The following is an 18044-nucleotide window of genomic DNA, read 5'->3' as shown; positions in this document are numbered from 1 at the left end:
CCTAATGACAAGGACATCATACTACCTGGATAGTCACTGAAAGTTCCTCTGCAATGGTGGGGCATCCATCTTTGGCCTACAGGCTTAGCATAACTGACAGACTTTCCTGTGAAGCAGGATTTTTGAAGTACTATTCCACCTTGTCTTGGCAAAGTTCTGCAGTCATTTTCTTTTGTGTCCTGCTTGTCCAATTTGTACAGCATACTGTCAACAGTCAAGGCAAGGGCACTTTCTTTGCCCATATGCCTACTTTTTGCCATAAAGAAAACAAACTTCATATGAAGTTTCTTCAAAGCCTATCATCTTCTTTGAATTAATTGGTGCTGCCAGGAGCAGACATATCTCACTGTCCAGAAAAGTCTAAGTTTTTCAAACATTTTAAATGACATATTCTGTATGTCTTTGAAGTGTTTGAAGATTACTTACCTAATTGAAATTCAAATCTAGAAAAAAATGGTATGACTGTAATTTTAATTACCATAGATGACTAATAATTATTTTGTATTTCTTAATGATATACTACAATTTTAAATGAGTTGCATAAACATAATACCTTAAATAAGACTAAACGTATACATACAGTATAACAAAATTGACCTTAAATTTGTATCAATAAATGAAATTCCATATCAATGTAAAGTATTTTGAGATGAAGTTTTTTTTATTAAAATAGATTTAATAATCTACCTTTTTTCATCATTTCTATATCATACCCCTTTTAAATAAAAACAAACATCCATAAATAATATTTTGGGAATTTGGGCATAGTTTTTCATACTACTTCCTGGTGATTGGAGGTGCTGGCAATCTTATGGGGATCCTGAGAAAATTTAGAATTATGGTTAGATCTTGGCTGTAGTAGTCTGTGAGATTGAATTGTCTCAGCCAGTTGCCTTGAAGCTGTTCTGGATGTTGGATCATCTGGGCCATGGGTGTCATTGGAGACCTTTCAGGGTGTCTTGGTTGATCAAACTGTATTAACCTGGAAGCAATCCACTGGTTCTCATCTTCTGTGGAAACAAAAGCAGAACCTATTTTCAAAAGTGGCATATCCTTTGATCCAAATTTTGAAGTCAAGATAACTTTTGTTTGTTTTGTTTTGTTTTAAATTTATTTATTATGTATACAGCATGTATGACTTCAGGCCAGAAAAGGGGACCAGATCTCATTACAGATGTTTGTGAGCTACCATGTGGTTTCTGGGAATTAAACTCAGGACCTCTGGAAGAGCAGTCTGTAGATGTAACCAACTGTCTTATTAAAATAAGAAACATAGAACCAATGTAAAAGAGAAAGCCGAGAGGTCAGAGCTCAGAGCTAAAATCTTACCTCCTGCAGTACTCCTAGCTTCCCTGAAAGAGAGCTACTTCCTGTGTGTCTGTCTTTAAATAGTCTTTCTGTTCTGCCTTCTCATTGGTTGTAAACCCAAACACATGACTGCCTTATCACTGCCTGTAAGTACCGCCCTCCAGGTCTTAAAGGCATATGTCTCCAATGCTGGCTGTATCCCTGAACACACAGAGATCTACCTAGCTCTTCTACCAAGTGCTGGGATTAAAGGCATGTGCCGCCGCTGCTGCTGCCACCACCACCATGCTCTTGCTATGGCTCTAATATCTCTGACTTTCGGGCAACTTTATTTATTAACATACAATGAAAATCACATTTCAGTACAAATAAAATACCACCATAGCAGTCAGTGCTCTTAACCTTGGAGCCATATCTCCAGCCCAAGATAACTTTAAGATATATATGTTAGTTTAACTTAGTAGCCCGTGCAATCAAATATCTCTCTGCAGTTAAAAATCCCAAAGACAACACAATAATATACTGTATTCAGACTCACTGTGTATTTTGTATCTTTACATAGCTTTTTTTTGTTACTCTATTTCTTTTTTTAAGGACTTTCTCTACCCTTTTTCTTTTGTCTCTCAAGCTTACCTATATTTTTAAACACATAGTAACCTGTTCAGAGTTTTTTTTTTCCCAATCTAGATCTGTTATATTATGTATCTGTAATCATTTTCTAACCATTGCTTCAAACTGCACAGTGACTAGGACCAAAGCAGCTCCCCATTCAAATATTCAGTAGCAGGACCTCTCAAAAGAGCCATCTGTGCCATCAGCACAAACCGAGAAGCTGTTTCTTAAAGGAGCCATGTGTCTGTTAGCTACCAGCAAATCTGGAAAATTGTGACTACCAAGAAGCTGCACTTGAGTCTAGACTCCCTTTTTAAGCTTTTGTCAGGTTTTATGCTGAAATTCTGGCCCCATATTTGAAAGCCATTGTAGCTAGAAACTTTTCTCTGTCCCACCCTGGTCCCAAAGTCCTGCAGCTACTTTTAAAATAATCACTCAGCGGGGAGCAATATGTAATGGAACATAGGTAAAGCCATGAGAAATGTGGAGATACATAGATTAATAGAAATGGGTTAGTTTGAGATAAAAGAGCTAGGTAGCAATAAATCTAAGTCATAGACCAAACCATTTGTAATTAATATAAGACTCTGTGTATTTATTTGGGATTGAGTGTCTGTGGGACACAGGAAAACTTTCAGCTACAAGGGAGGGGAAACTGCAGTCAGAATATAAAATAAATAATTTAATTAATTTAAAAAAGGAATTTTTACTTCTCTCTTTGCATATAGATTATTCTACTTGTCTTGTAATTCTCAGTTTAAAGACTTTCTGATGCTTCTGATATTTACATGATACCCATTACATTTTTATTTTTCATATGGCATGTACCATGATTTTTCCTGTTGGGTTTTATTTGGCTTGCCTTTTCCCTGCCTCTTTTAACAATATTTTAGAACTCACATGAGGTTTCTAACTGGTCTGTTATCTTTTGTGCTGAAGTTGGGTCCCAAGTCTCTTTCAGTGCCTATGCTTAAATCTTCATTTTTAAAGTTGATGAATGAAGTTAAGCAAGGTGTCTAAAGTGACTTGGGAATCCAACATAAATGTTACTAGCATAGAATAAAGTGTGTCTGAGTGTCATTAGCAGATCATGAATTATAATGGAACCCATCTCAGACTCTACCTGATAAAAGGTGGTGCTCAAATATGTTTAAGGATGAAGGCACAGCATAGCAGCATATAAAAGGCTGACACAATCATCGAGGTCGACAGAGGCAGCAAATGAACTTACACTTTTAACATCATATTTAGTCTTGTAATTAGTGACCTGTCCTCATGCTGGGTGGTGGCTTGTAGATGTAATAGTCTTATTAAACAAGAAACACAGAGCCAAATGCAGAGTTAAAAGCCCAAGAGGTCAGAGCAGTAGCTAAGATCTGAGACTAAAACCGCCTTCTTATCACTCATTGCCACTGCTACCCTTCCCCTGAGAAAGAGACCTACTTCCTGTGTGTCTGTCTTTTTATTGACTTTCTGTTCTGCCTTCTCATTGGTTGTAAACCCAACCACATGAGCTTCTCATCACTGCCTGTCTATACAGACCTCCAGGTCTCTATGGTTGGTATTGAGATTAAAGGCATATGTCTCCATGCTGGCTGTATCCTTGAACACACACAGAGATCTGCCTGTCATGTGATTAGGATTAAGGGTGTGTGCTATCACTGCCAGACTTCTGCTATGGCTTGCTATTAGCTCTGACTGCCAGATACTTTTATTTATTAACATACAAATAAAATCACATTTCAGCACAAATAAAATATCACCATCGTGGCTGTGTTTTAGAGCAGTTATTCCCTTCCTTAGGTTTCACTCTCATGTTTCCCAGTACATCAGAATGTTAGATCCTTAATGGGAGGAATTATGTCATGAATCTGGATTATGGGACTCATGCTGCCCTTGAGCTTGCCTTGAATTAACATCTAGGACTCAAAGAAGCCTAGAAGCTTTCCAGATTTACACAGAGTCCAGCACAGTTTACCAGGGTTAGACAATCCAAGCAAATCTGGGTCAAGTGCTTACAAAGAATATTCATAGTAGATATGAATTGGGCACTAACCACATGCTGGGCACTGAACTGAGTATGCTTATGCATTTTATAAATTGGTACTCACAGTGATAATCTGTGAAGCAGGTCCTGTGTTATTTCTACTTCATTGAGGGGAGACTTCAGGGGCTAAGATGAGATTGAGCAAGTCAACTTCTACAAGGGAGAGTGAAACTGCTCCATTCTGTATTTTGGTCCATTCCCCAACCCTGTGTCTGGGTGTGCAATCTGCAGCCATTCTAAAAGGGTTCCTGAAGATTCTGTGACTGCAACCTGACAAACTGATCCACTAGCAGATCCCAGGATGAGGTAGGCTATACAGGTTGTACTTGGTAGGACTTGGAATGTAAGGTTTTTGTTTTTATTTATTTATTTTATTTCTTTGAACACTTCATGTAATATATTTTATTCATAATCACATCCCTGCTCCAACTCATCCCACATCCATATCCTTCCCTTCCTACCATACCAAGTATCCTTTTTTTTTTTTTTTCCAATTCAAAGCTAATTTGTGATGCTCAAATATTCTTGGATGTCTGACCTGTCTTTGATGCATGGTTAACTTATCAGGGACAACAATTTTAGAGAAAAAAAAAAAAAAAACGCTTGATCCCAGTAGCTAGAATCTGCAATTAACTCCTTAGCTAGAGATGAAACTTCATGCTCAACTCCACTTTCCAAACTGGGATTTGGTCTGGCTTGGGCTTTAGGAGGTCTGCGCATGCTTCCACACCTACTGTGGATTCATATGTGCACTTCCCTGCTGTGTCCAGAATTGATGGTTTTCTTGTTATTCACTACTTTGTACTCTCCTTTTTTTTTTTTTCTATTCCCTCTTCTGCAAGGATCTCAGAGTCTTTGAAGGAGGGGGTGTGATATATAGGTTCCATATGGGACTGAGAATTCTACATTTTTTTTATTATCTGAATCTTGAGAAGTTTCTGTGATGATCATCATCTACTTTAAACAGAAGTTTCTTCCATAAGGGTTGAACTATGCCTTAATCTATGGCTATCATTATACCATTAGGAATTGGTTAGATACCATGTTGATTCAACTTAATAATAGTAGTGCCTTCTTTGCTAGGGTTTAATTTGTCTAACCATAGGTTTTGGACCCAATAATGGTGCCAGATATGAGGCAAGACGACATACATAAACACTCTAGAGACTTTCCCAAAGTATAGGATTTTGAATGCTAACTTAAAAGCTATTGTCTTTGATCTTGGGAAAACAGAACCAATGGAGCTGTTAAAGCAAAGAAATGGCACATGAGAAATCACAGGAATAGAAAGGAGCACTTGGAGGATGGGAGCTGTGCTCTGCAGAGACAGAATGCTGCAGCCATAGTTTGTGGAGCTTAAGGCAAGTCATGGAGTTGAAGATTGAAAGGAGAGTCACTATGGGGTAGAAGAGAGAGGGCCTGACAACCACTGGAAATGGGAAGAGTTACTTTATTTGCCTAGTAGTAACATATATACCCCTAAGCTTTCAGTCTCAGACTCTGTCTCTTGTGTTTCAACAATTGCCCTGTGTGTGTGATTGTGTGATTGTACTGTGTTGGGGGGAAGGCAGGTACACATACATTTTTAGGTGTGTGTGTGTGTGTGTGTGTGTGTGTGTGTGTGTGTGTGTGTGTGTGTGTGTGAAAATAGCTGGAAGATTTCTAAGAGTTTACACCTAAAACCTGAGAAAGCCTGAAGAAGAAGAAGAAGAAGAAGAAGAAGAAGAAGAAGAAGAAGAAGAAGAAGAAGAAGAAGAAGAAGAAGAAGAAAGATTCTAAAATGGAGCTAAAAACAGCTTCCTAGTTGTCTCTCTCAGGCCAGCTGCAGCCTGTGGGCTTGAGCTATTCTATGGCAGGTTGGTGTTGTGCAGGCTTGACCTGCAGCATGGGAGATTCCCGCTGCATACACAGAGGTGTCTTCATGCCACATATGATGCTAAGTGGTGGACTTAGCCTTTGCTAGTACAGACAAAAAAATGTTTCTGGGCTAAACACTGCTTTGATAGAAGCATAGATCCACTGCCTCCCAGAGTCAGTGGACAACATGGCTCCCAGAGCTGGTCGTGAATTATCTCCACCATGTTGAAAAGCTGAGATGGGCAGAGTCAGCAGCCAAGACTGCTGCTTCAGTAGTATTCACTACAGTTTAAAGCAATAGATTCACAATAAGGCAGATTCAGATAGAATAAGACTTTAAATGGTTTACAGTCTGTGTAAAAATGTATGTAGGCTTGGAAGAGAGAAGAAAATGAATATAGACAGTTATATAAAGAAATAGTTTTTAAAAATAAAGTCTTTAAAAACACAGTAAAGGTAATATAAAAAAATAAGCCAAGTTAAAATGGAGATTACACAGAGAGTCTTTGGGATTTTTAACTGGTGAGAGACATTTGATTGTAAAAGCTGATGAGTTAAATATTATATATATATATATGTATATGTATATATATTAAATATATATATTAAAGAGATCTTGATTTCAAAATCTATGTATAAGGCTATGTTGTTTTGGAAAAGAGGTTCTGCTTTTGTTTTCACAGAAGATGAGAACCTATGGATTGCTTCTAGGCTAATATGGTTTGATCAAGGAAGACCCCCTGAGAGGTCTCCAGATGATCCAACATCCAAAATGAGCTTCAAGGAAACTGGCTCAGACAATGCAGCATCACAGACTCCAATCAGGACTTGACCATAATTGTTCATTTTCCTAGGATCCTCATAAGATTATCAGTGCCCACAACTAGCAGGATATAGTATGAGAAGCTATGCCCAAATTCCCAAAATATCATTTCTAATTTTTTAATTTAAAGAGTGTTGATTATAAAGGCAATCTTTTTCTAAAGAAGAAAAGGGGATAGTATAGATATGATAAGATGAAAGGGTAGATTATTGAATCTACTTTTAAAGAGCAACAACTTGTTTGAAATGTTTTACAATGCTATGGATTTTACTTTATTGATACAAATTTAAAGTTAATTTTGTTATACTGTATGTATATTTCTACTCTTGTTTAAAGTATTTTGTTTGTGCAACTCATTTGAATTGTAGGGTATAGTTGAGAAATACAGATTAATAGTCATCTATGATAATCAAATTTATAGACATGTTAAGTTTTCTAGGTATACATAGATATATTTCATTTAGGTATTTAATCTTCAAACACTTCAAAGACCTACAGAATATGGCATTTATAATGTTTGAAAAACTTAGACTTTCTGTACAGTGAGACACATCTGCTCCTGGCAGCACTGATTTAATTCAAAGAGAAAGATGGATGTCGAAGACACTCCATATGGAGTTTATCTTCTTCGTGGCAAAAATAGCCATCGGGGCAAGAAACTGTTCTTGCCTGGACTGCTTGACAAAATGTATCTACTGTACATGCAGGACCCATAGGAAGGTGACCACTGAACTTTGCAAGGCAAGATGGTCCTTCAGGTTTCTGCTTCACAGAAGAAACTACCAGACATTCTACAGGTCACAGAGAAAAGTGACTAAGAGATTCTAGGCCTGAAGGCTGAGGAATGGATGCCTCAACATTGCAGAAGAACTTTGGATAACTGTCCAGGTAGCCAGCTGTGTCTGTCATTCTAGATTTTTAGAAGTTGCTTACAATGTTCTGCCTATTTACTTAGGTAATATTACATCCTTCTGGGTTCTTTAATGTAGTTGAAGACTAAACGGTTATAATTTTCCTTGGTTATGATAAAAGATAAATTAGATATAAAACTTTAGACTCAAATATAAGATAGATACAAAGAGACTAGATATTGTAACTGTAATTCTTGCTTTATAACTGTTCTATTATATGTAAAATTATACATACACATATGTTAAAGTTAAAACCTTCCTTTTTGATTAGACAGAAGAGGGGAAGTGCTGTGGAATGTCATTCTGTATGCTGTGAATGTGTGTTGCTCTGATTGGTTGATAAGTAAAATACTGATTGGCCAGTAGCCAGACAGGAAGTATAGGTGGGATAAGCAGACAAGGAGAATTCTGAGAAGATGTAGGCTGAGTCAGGAGCCACCAGTCACACACAGAGGAAGCAAGATGACAAGGCAGAACTGAGAAAAGGTACCAAGCCATGTGGCAAAACACAGATAAGAATTATGGGATAATTAAGTATAAGCACTAGTCTGTATTAAGCCTGAGCTAATGGCCCAAGCAGTTATAATTAATGTAAGCCTCTGTGTGTTTATTTGGGTCTGAGTGGCTGCAAACTAGGTGGGACACAGGAAAACTTCCAACTATAGTCAGCTACCTTGTCTGTTGAAAGATGGTTTCTTATTGGCCCAGACTCTCCAAGTATGCCGGGTTGGTTGCCAAGCTAGCCCCAGAGATGGACCTATCTCTGCTATACCCAGTGTTATAATTACAAGTGTGTGCCACCATGCATAGATTATTTTCATTGTGGTCTGTTTTTAATGTGGTTCTGGGAACTGAACTCATGTTTCCATGGTTTCACAAAAATCAGTTTACCAACTGAGTTATCTCCCCATCCCAATGAATACAGTTGTAATGATTGGACACCATTTATTAACACTCTACTGAGAAACATAAATTGGCTTAATCTCTGAAGAAGTGTGAGTTCCTGGAATTTTCTGATTGAAAAAAAAATGCTTGATGTTAAAAAGGATATTGGATGAGTTTGATGTAATATTGTGCTACTGTCAGACCTGGGTATGTTAGGGCACACTGATTGTATCCCTTATGTCTTCATTATATAATATTGTGGCTTTCTTGACTTAAGGCTTATATTCTACCAATCTTTCCAAACAGCTTTATGTAAAAATAATGTCGAGTAACAACAAATTAAATTAAAGTAAGATGAATTAAAAAATTAAAGTGAGCCGGTTGGTGGTGGCACAAGCCTTTAATCCCAGCACTAGGGAGGCAGAGCCAGGCGGATCTCTGTGAGTTCGAAGCCAGCCTGGGCTACCAAGTGAGTTCCAGGAAAGGTGCAAAGCTACACAGAGAAACCCTGTCTTGAAAACCCCCCCAAAAAAATTAAAGTGAAGAAAATATGTTACTTGTTCCTCTGAGTTGAACCACTCAGCTGGCACACAAATTGTCTATGGTATTTCTGCATCTGTACCTATATATAGTTGGTCTTGTTGCTACTAGACAAGAATGAGTTAATAGGTATTAGTAACATCAGGCATTTGATTCTATTCTGAGCCCTCTGGTTGCTGAGGGGAAAAAAGAAATATATTATAGAATCTACATAACATGGCTGAAGCAAAGGCTAATTTTGTCAAATGTACAAACTTTCAGCATAGTAAGAAATTCAGTGAAGTATTTATTTTAATGGGCCTTTGGATATGAATTCTTGCAGTAATAATGCTAAGTCCTCTTCCCACTAATTTCTATTAAAATACATTTTGATGCATTTATTTTGGGGTGTGTGTGTGTGTGTGTGTGTGTGTGTGTGTGTGTCTGTGTGTGTGTGTGTGTGTGTGTGTCTGTGTGTCTGTGTGTGTGTGTGTGTGTGTGTGTGTGTGTGTGTGTGTGTGTGTATGTATTTAAATTTGGGACACATGCCCGAGAAGGTATAGAACTACCAAGTTATTACAACAGAGCTCAGGAGGATTAGATCAGACTCAAGGTAATATAAAGAATTTTACAAGTTAGGGACTTGTTTATTCGTTTATTTAACTGAACATAATAATAACAACAATAGAAATAATAATATTTGTATCTAAGGATGTTGATGGGGATTAAATGAGATAATGAATATAAATGCTTATAGCATGGCAACTGCCATGGTAAATATGCTTAAGGAGTTAGGGCATTAAAGTAGAAGTGACCTGAGACATAATTGTATATAAGTAATGCAATTCTCAAAGTTCTTTTCCTCATTCACTTCCTCTATCATCCTCTCTCTATTCCCTGCTAAACAATGTCCTGTGAGCAGCACCACTGATAACAGAAAGGCCTTATTCTAACTTGCTGTTCAACCTTTCTGCCACATCCAGTAAAACTGCATTTCTGCAGTAGTTCTACTTGACAACGTGTCTTGATAAATGCACATTTATCTCCTTCCTTGCATGGCATAGTGGCTATACTATAGTAAATCTTAGGTTTTCCTCTAGACTGCAAGTGTGTCCAGAGAAAGGCTGATGGCTTTCCTTCTGTACCTTCTCCTGCACAATTCACTTCCTAAACATTTAGCTTGCAGTTACCTGCTACATTCCAGGCCCTAAGATACAGCAATGAACAATCAGACCCAGTTTCTGCTCTTGTGAATCATAACTTTCATTGGGAATAGAAAAATAGACAGACCTTCTAGATTCAGACACCAAGTGTTAAGCAGAGCATGAAAGTACACAGTGAGCAGGAAGTGGAGGGGTCATTGATTTGGAGTCAGCAAAGGATGTTTGAAGAAATAACTTGGGCAAGTTCTGCATGGTACAAAGAGGTTGACCCTGCTGTGATCTAGGAAAAAACACCCAAACAGGGAAGAAGCATATGGAGTAGGACCAGAGGTAGAATGTGTTCAGAGATCAGGAAGTGGGCTCATGTGAACTGTTTGTGGTGAGAGAAGAGTGAGGTTGATTGAGACCAGACCCAGAGTTTTTCAAGGAGGGGACTCTAAAACCTCCAATGAAAATACTGAATGTCTACAAGTTCTCCTGGCAAGGCCAAATTCAAATCATTGAGATGCTCCCAAAGCCTGCTCTCATTAAGTCTTAGAAGAAATAAATCCCACCCCCAAAAAAGTACACCTAACTTATGTATCCGATAAACCTTGGAAAGTAAATCAGGACATTCCCACTTCATAGGTTAACAGTCTACACTTTACAGAACTTATCAAAAATCATAAGGATTTCACATGGTTATGTTAGGGTTCAGTCTTTGCCTTCTTAATCCAGACTCTGGGTGTCTAGTCCTATGTTGAAACCTTTCAACTCTCTGGTGACCTCCCTGCTTCATCTCTTCTTAAACTGACTTATGGATCAATAGAGGCATAGTATGATGATTATTTTTAAATGTCAACTTGCCATAAGTTCTTGACCAGCAAGTGATCTTGAGTGAGGAATTGTCCAGATCGGGTTAGCTTGTGTATGTATTTGTAACCATTGTCTTGATTGCTTTGATTGATGAGAAGACTGACCTTGAATATGGGTGGCACCATTACATAGGCTGGGCTATGAACTGTGTAACAATTGGAATGAAGGAGCAAGCATGTGTTTATTTTATTTTGCTCTTGACTGTGGATGTCTTCTGACTAGATACTTGAGTCCCTGCCTTGATTTTTCTGAAATAATAGAGGGCTGGGGAGATGACTTATGGTTAAGAGTTTTTTTGTTCTTCCATAGAGTTTGAGTTTAGTTCACAACACCCATGTGTGTCCACTCATCTCCAATTCAAGAGGATCCATCTCCCTTTCCTGGCATCCCAGGATACATGTACTCACATGACATACATACACATAGACATGCACCCAAATATGGAAATGATGGAGCATAACCTGCAGTTATAAACCAAATACAATTTTCCTTCCATATGTTTCTTCTTTGTTAGAGTATTTGTCACAGAAACAGAAACGTAATTAGGACACATAGGGAGTCACCTCAGCTCACTAACTATATGGTACATTATACCACCACTATTACCAGAGCAATTCTAACAATAGCCATATTTTAGTCAGCACTTACCACTCAGATTACCCAAGAAACCAGCTAGGCCCTTGGCATGTGTCATTAAATTTTCTTCTCGTGGTAATGCTAACAATTTGGCATAATTATTAGCTCCACTTTTTTTTTAGATTAAAATTAAATAACTGCTCCAAAAGTTTAAGTCCTTTACCCAAGGTCACACTGCAGGAATCTGGAATTATCTCTAACTGAGCAATACCAATATTCTCCTCCAAATGCACTGGAGACTAAATCAGTCCATTTGGGGCCTCAGGAAGGAGTCAGGCAGAGTTTCTGACCTTGAGAAGGTCCCTGTGTGGATGTGAAATCTGTCTCACGGGAGCTCTTTTGTTCTACCTGCCCTACACTCCCAGGTGGACTGAAAGCGGAACAGGATTCTGTCTGATAACTCAGTAAGTTAGCATCTGTGGCTGCAGAGGAGGAGAAGCTGGGCAGGAGAAAGCCATTCAGTACTGTGAATCTGCACAGCATCTTGGAAGGGAGCCTGTAAGAACCTAAAGCCCTATGAGCAGTTAAGAGGCTGGCTCCACCTTGCCATAGGGAGATAAGTGGAAATTCTGATTTCCCCAGACCAGACTATTGAACCATAATCCAGGCTGTGGTTATTTATATTCCCTGAATAACATTGTTTACACAACCTGCCTAGATGCAAATCAGCACTTGGAAGCAGCGAGGCTGCATGGTGTGCGGCGGAAAGGGACTGGGGGATTGGTTTTAGTCATGTAGTGTTAACACAGCCACACATGGCTGCTCACACCCTCGCAGCTGAGGGATAGAATAAGAACAGGCTGTCGGCAAAACCCTTGCTCAGCCCTGCCTGGCAGAAAGACAGCACAAAGAGTGGATGGACTTTCATGATCTGAATTTGCTCCTTCACAACTAGCCCCTAACCTTTCTTCTCCACCTCGCTTACTCCTGGCGTCTTCTGCCCCTCCTTTCTTTGGCATGCTCAGATATGTCCACTCCTAACCCCGAAGGCATCAGGCTTTTTATGCTTTGCTCAGACCTCGCTCTCTGTTCAGGATGCCCTTTTCCTTTCTTTTTCACAAAGTGCATGATGTGTGCCGCTGACAGGGCACCAGATGGCCTTAGAGAGAACACAGGCAGAATTCTCATTTTATGCAAATATTTGTTATGTTAGACCTGAGTCAATTTAAACAAAGACTGAATATATAATAGTATAAGTGGAGTAGAGACAGGGCAAATATCTTGATGATAGTGGAGGGATTACTGCTGTTTGGGAAACAGTGCTGTTATTTATCTATAACATGGGAGATGGAACTGGAGTTCTCTTTCCACCTAAAGCATCTGCTCCAGACCCTCATGTTTACAGGACTGGTCAGATCTTCCTTCACTTGTATGGCTTATGGTCCCACATGACTCTCAGAATTTTTTTTTTTTCTCCAAAGGCCAAATCTGCCATCCTCAGTGGAACCTGTCTTGGCTCACAGATAAATCTTCCATGACTCTGACATCCTCCCTCCACCCTTTCCATTTACAGTCCCTCCATTTCTCCTTCCCATCTACTCTCCATTTTACCCTTCCTCCCTAAACTGTAGTGATCACTATCCTCTTCTCTATGCCTGTAATGGCTCCCCCTCCCACCATTTGTGATATATCAGGGGAATTATACAGTACATACTTTTGAAAGCATTTGTCAAAAAAAAATCTTAATTCTATCAAGATATATAGATACATTTAAATGGCTATGTGAGTCATTGTCTTATTCTTTTTCATTACTGAATAATAGTCTGTGGTATGACTATTGCATAGTTCAACTACTCAGTAAATAAAGGACATTTGGATTGTTCTAAGGTTTATACTAATGTGATTAAAATTGTTATAACACTCATATACAGGTTTTTATGTAAATATATTTTAATTTTTATGGGATAGACATTCAATTTTTAGATTTTCTGATAAGTGCATGATGAATTTTATTAAATTCAGAATTTATGAGCACACCAACTGTTCTTGCAGAATACCAGGGTTCAATTCTCAGTACCTGCATAAGATGGTCCATCACTTGTAACTATAGCTTATCTGATGAACTCTTCTGGTCACTGTGGGCACCTGGACTAACACGTGTGTGTGTGCGTGCTTGCAAACACACACACACACACACACACACACACACACACACACACACACACACACACACACTTTAAAGTAAGTTAAAATACTCATTTTTACTTTAGCTGTATAATTTTTATTGTGGCTTGCAAGGGACTAGTGCTAAAGATTCTCTGTATCTTTGCAGCACTTCCTGCTGTCACTAGGTTGTATTTGTTTGTAGTTTGTTCTGATACAAAGTCTCACAGTAGAAGGAAGACCAACCTTGAGCTCATTATATAGTCCAGGGTGTTCTTAATGCTGCATTGTCTTGTGTCTGCCTCTCACGAGCTGGTCTGAAAGGCATGTGCTACTATACCACACTGTTTTATTTTATTGTGTAATTCTAGTAAGTATGTATGGATAGCTCATTGTGAAATTAATTTACAATCCCTTAATAATTATGCCATGTCTTTTCACGTACTTACTGAGTATGTGTCCCCTTCAGTTACATCTTCATGATCTTTACCCATTGCTACATGCATATTTTATGTTGTTTTGTTTTCTTATAATTTCAGAGTTCCTTATATGTTCTAGGTATTCACTAGAGACACAATTTATAAATAATTTTTCCCAGTCTACCTAGTTCAACATTTCTTTAATTTTGTGGTACCTTTCACCATAAAGGCTTCAATTTTGATTTGATCTGATATATCTATTTTTCCCTTTTTTGTCTAATCTAAAATTGACTTGTGAAGTCTTAAACTCCAATGATTTTCGCATTATTGATATCAGCTTTGTATTTTCATGTTTTATTTAATTATATAATCTACTTGACTTAATTTTTATGTAATATGTGACTTTAAACTGGGGCTTATTTTTTCCCTGTGGATATCATATTGCTCTAACATTAATTTTTAACATTACTTGTTGACACACACACACACATTTACCTTCCATTATATTGCTTTTGTACTGGTCAAAAATTAATTTGGGGTTTGCTTGCAAGTTCTCTGTTCTATATGAAACCCTCTGTCTCAGTGATCATGACTTAGTCATCCTTAATGCTCGATAAAGTAGTGTTTCTTGTTTGTTATTTGTCAAGAGTGTTTTAGTTACTATAGATGACGGAAATTTCCATATAAATTTTAGAATAAACTTGCTTATACCTTCAGAACTCTTTGTAATGACCTCTGTAGCAATCACCTGGAGTTTACATATCAATTTAGGGAAAATGACATTTTTATTATGCTGAGTTTTGTCATCAAGGAATATTGTATGTTTAATCTGTTTTTTAGGCCTTTGATTTCTTTCCCTATGTCTCATTCTTACTTGACAGAATATTATGGTGGTGTGAATGATAACTGCCTATCATAGTCTTGGGAATTTGAATTCTTGGTCCTCATTTGGTGGGCTTGTTTGGCTAGGCTTAGGAGGTTTGGCCTTGATGAAGGAAGTATAACACTAGGGGTGACATTGAGAGTTTAAAGACTTGATATTTCTAGTCTGTTTTCTTGGATTCAGGCTTGATGTAGTTCAAGCCCCCAGCTTCCTGCCTCTGCTGACATGCTTGCTGCTGTATCTCCTGCCATGGTGAACTCATAGCATTCTGGAACCGTGAGCCCAATTAAGTCTTTTCTTCTATAAGTTGCCTTGGTGTTTTATCACAGCAATAGAAAGGTAAACAATACAAGTATATTATTAATGTTATTTAGGTTGGCCTGCACCTTACAGTCTCCTGCCTCAGCTGAGTAATGATGTTCACTAGCAAAGCCTTTGATTTCTTGCAGCAGCATTTTGTGATTTTTAAGAAACAAGTTATGTACACACTTTTTTTTATTAGATTTATAACTGGTTATTTCATCTTCTCTGGAAATAGGGCTGCGCTTTTAATTTGTATCTCCACATTCACTGTTTGACATACAGAAATGGGACGATTTTTTAATGTTGATGTTACTAGTTCTGGTTATTGCAAATTTATTTTTTATGGAGGGAATTGAGTAATTTGCATAAAGCAAGGCTTTTATTTAGTTTTTTTCAAATTGTATGTTTTTCATTCTTTTCTTGCCTTATTGTGATGGTTAGAACTTTAGTATTATTTTGTATTGAGGTGATAACACTGGACATTCCTTGCACTGATCATAGCTAGAAAACATCCAAAATTTTACCAGTGATTGTGATGTTATCTTCAGGGGTTTGCAGATATTATTCATCAAATTAGGATGATTTTCTGAGTGTCTTTTTTCTGGAATGAATGATGTATTTTTTATGTTATTGAATTCTTTTTAGGCAGAAATTCTTGTGATCATATGACATTTCTTCTATATGGTTTGACTTTTTTTTTTTTTAAATGTTGAGCTAACACAGCCTATCTGGAAAAAATCCCACGTGGTTATGTTTTGAGACTCATTTTGTATTTTGTATGTACATATGTATTTATTTTTTGAGGCAGGGTCTCTCTATACAGCCCTGGTTTTCCTGGAACTCACTATGGCTATCTGGCTGGCCTCACATTAGAGATCTACTTGCCTCTGCCTCCTAAAAGCAAGTGTATGCCACAAAACCTAGCTCATTTCGTATATTTCTAAAATTGGCTTGCTAGCATTTTTCTGTGGATTTAAAAATTTAAGTTTAAGAAAAGTTTTGGTTTTTCTTTGTTCTATCTTTGTTTGTTTGACTTTTTCATTATTAAAGTAACTTTATACTTGTGAGGTATCTCTCTCTTCTATTTTCTGAAAATAGTTAAATAAAGTGAGTACTCAGCTTGCAACTGGATTTGAGATTCTAAAGAGTCCTAGAGGAAACTCTCTACGAGTGGAAATTTCTTTAATGATACTTTTAAGTATAAATTAGATTTATTTAATTGTTATAGGAATTTTAAAATTATCTGTTTCATCTCATTTTTGTTTTTGATTGGTGATTTTTAAGGGATTTGACCTTAATTCCTAATACTTAAATTGCAATTTTTATTTTTGAGGGACAGTTGTCACATTTCTAGATCACCTGGTGATTCATGTATATATGAAGTTGTGACCACTTCTTTTCTATATTAGCTCCTTGCTTCTGCTAACCAATTACTTTGGATTTAGTGAATAAAAATAATCCAAGTTTATGCTATAATTCTGAAGAGTAGGAGTCTAAAAGGGGTCCCATTGACATACAGTGAAGTATCAGTAAGGCTTCATTACTTGTTATGAGCAGTAGGGTATCCATTTCCTTATTTTTTTAACCTCTTCTAGAGACTGTATTTCCTGACTTGTGGAACCATTCACTGCAAGGTTTTTTTTTTTGTTGTTGTTGGTTAGTTTTTATCTAAAACATTGCACAAGAGATTTGAGAATTAGAACCACCTGGATAACTCTTCAAATGTTATTTTCAGGCCCAAGACATATTTAATTGAAATATTTACCTGATGTGCAGGCTAAGAATATATGTATTTAATTACAAATTTTCCTGTTGGCTCTAATTATCAGCCCAGTTTGGAAGTACATCACTGGTACATCCTTGAGAATTCAGTGTCACCTGGAATGTCAACTTTGTCTCCCTTCTGAAGAGACATAGTCAAGGATACACAGACTTTCTAGGTGCCCTGAATTTAGCTTTTTCCAGAAAGAGGTTGTTTTGGTTTCTTTTAATATTGCTGTGATAAACATATCTTGATAAAAGTGACTTAATGAAGAAAACATTTATTCTAGCTCACTGTTCAAGATGTAGTTCTTCATGTCATGGGTGCGAAGGCAGCAAGAGCTTGAATTAGCTAGTCATATTACATCTAGGAATAGGAAGCAGAGAACAATGAATACATGCTGTGACTCAGCTCCCTTTCTCCATTTTAAAGTATAGGATTCTATCCAGGTAATGGTATCCTCACAATGGACAGGTCTTCCCATATCAATTGATGTGATCAATATAATCCGCTTATAGACATACCTGGAGGCATACCTTCCAGATGATTCTAGATTCTATCAAACCGACAACACTAACCATTGTGCAGACTGGAGGCAAGAAATCAAGTTCAGGAAATAGCAGGAGGGCAGTGGGGGGTGAGCGAGAAAAAGCACCCACTGAGACTTTTCTCTGAGTACAGATGACTACCACACTGGGTTTCATCCAAAGTACAGGGAATTTATGCCCTGCCCCATACAAAAACAATGACCCCAACATCAATATAAATGCTCCAGTGTGGTGATCATCTGTGCCCAGAGACATCCCTCCACAATCAGACAATGGTGTCAGCATTTACAATTACACAGTGTGCACTGACATGATATAGCAGGAAGAAGAGTAGATCACCAACTGCATCTGCTACACCTTGACTCCTGAGCAAGACATTTACTAAAACCAAAACACAGATGGAATTTGCA

Source organism: Peromyscus maniculatus, chromosome 2 (assembly GCF_049852395.1).
Source record: "Peromyscus maniculatus bairdii isolate BWxNUB_F1_BW_parent chromosome 2, HU_Pman_BW_mat_3.1, whole genome shotgun sequence".
NCBI classification, from domain to species: domain Eukaryota; kingdom Metazoa; phylum Chordata; class Mammalia; order Rodentia; family Cricetidae; genus Peromyscus; species Peromyscus maniculatus.
This window is presented reverse-complemented; position numbering follows the sequence as displayed.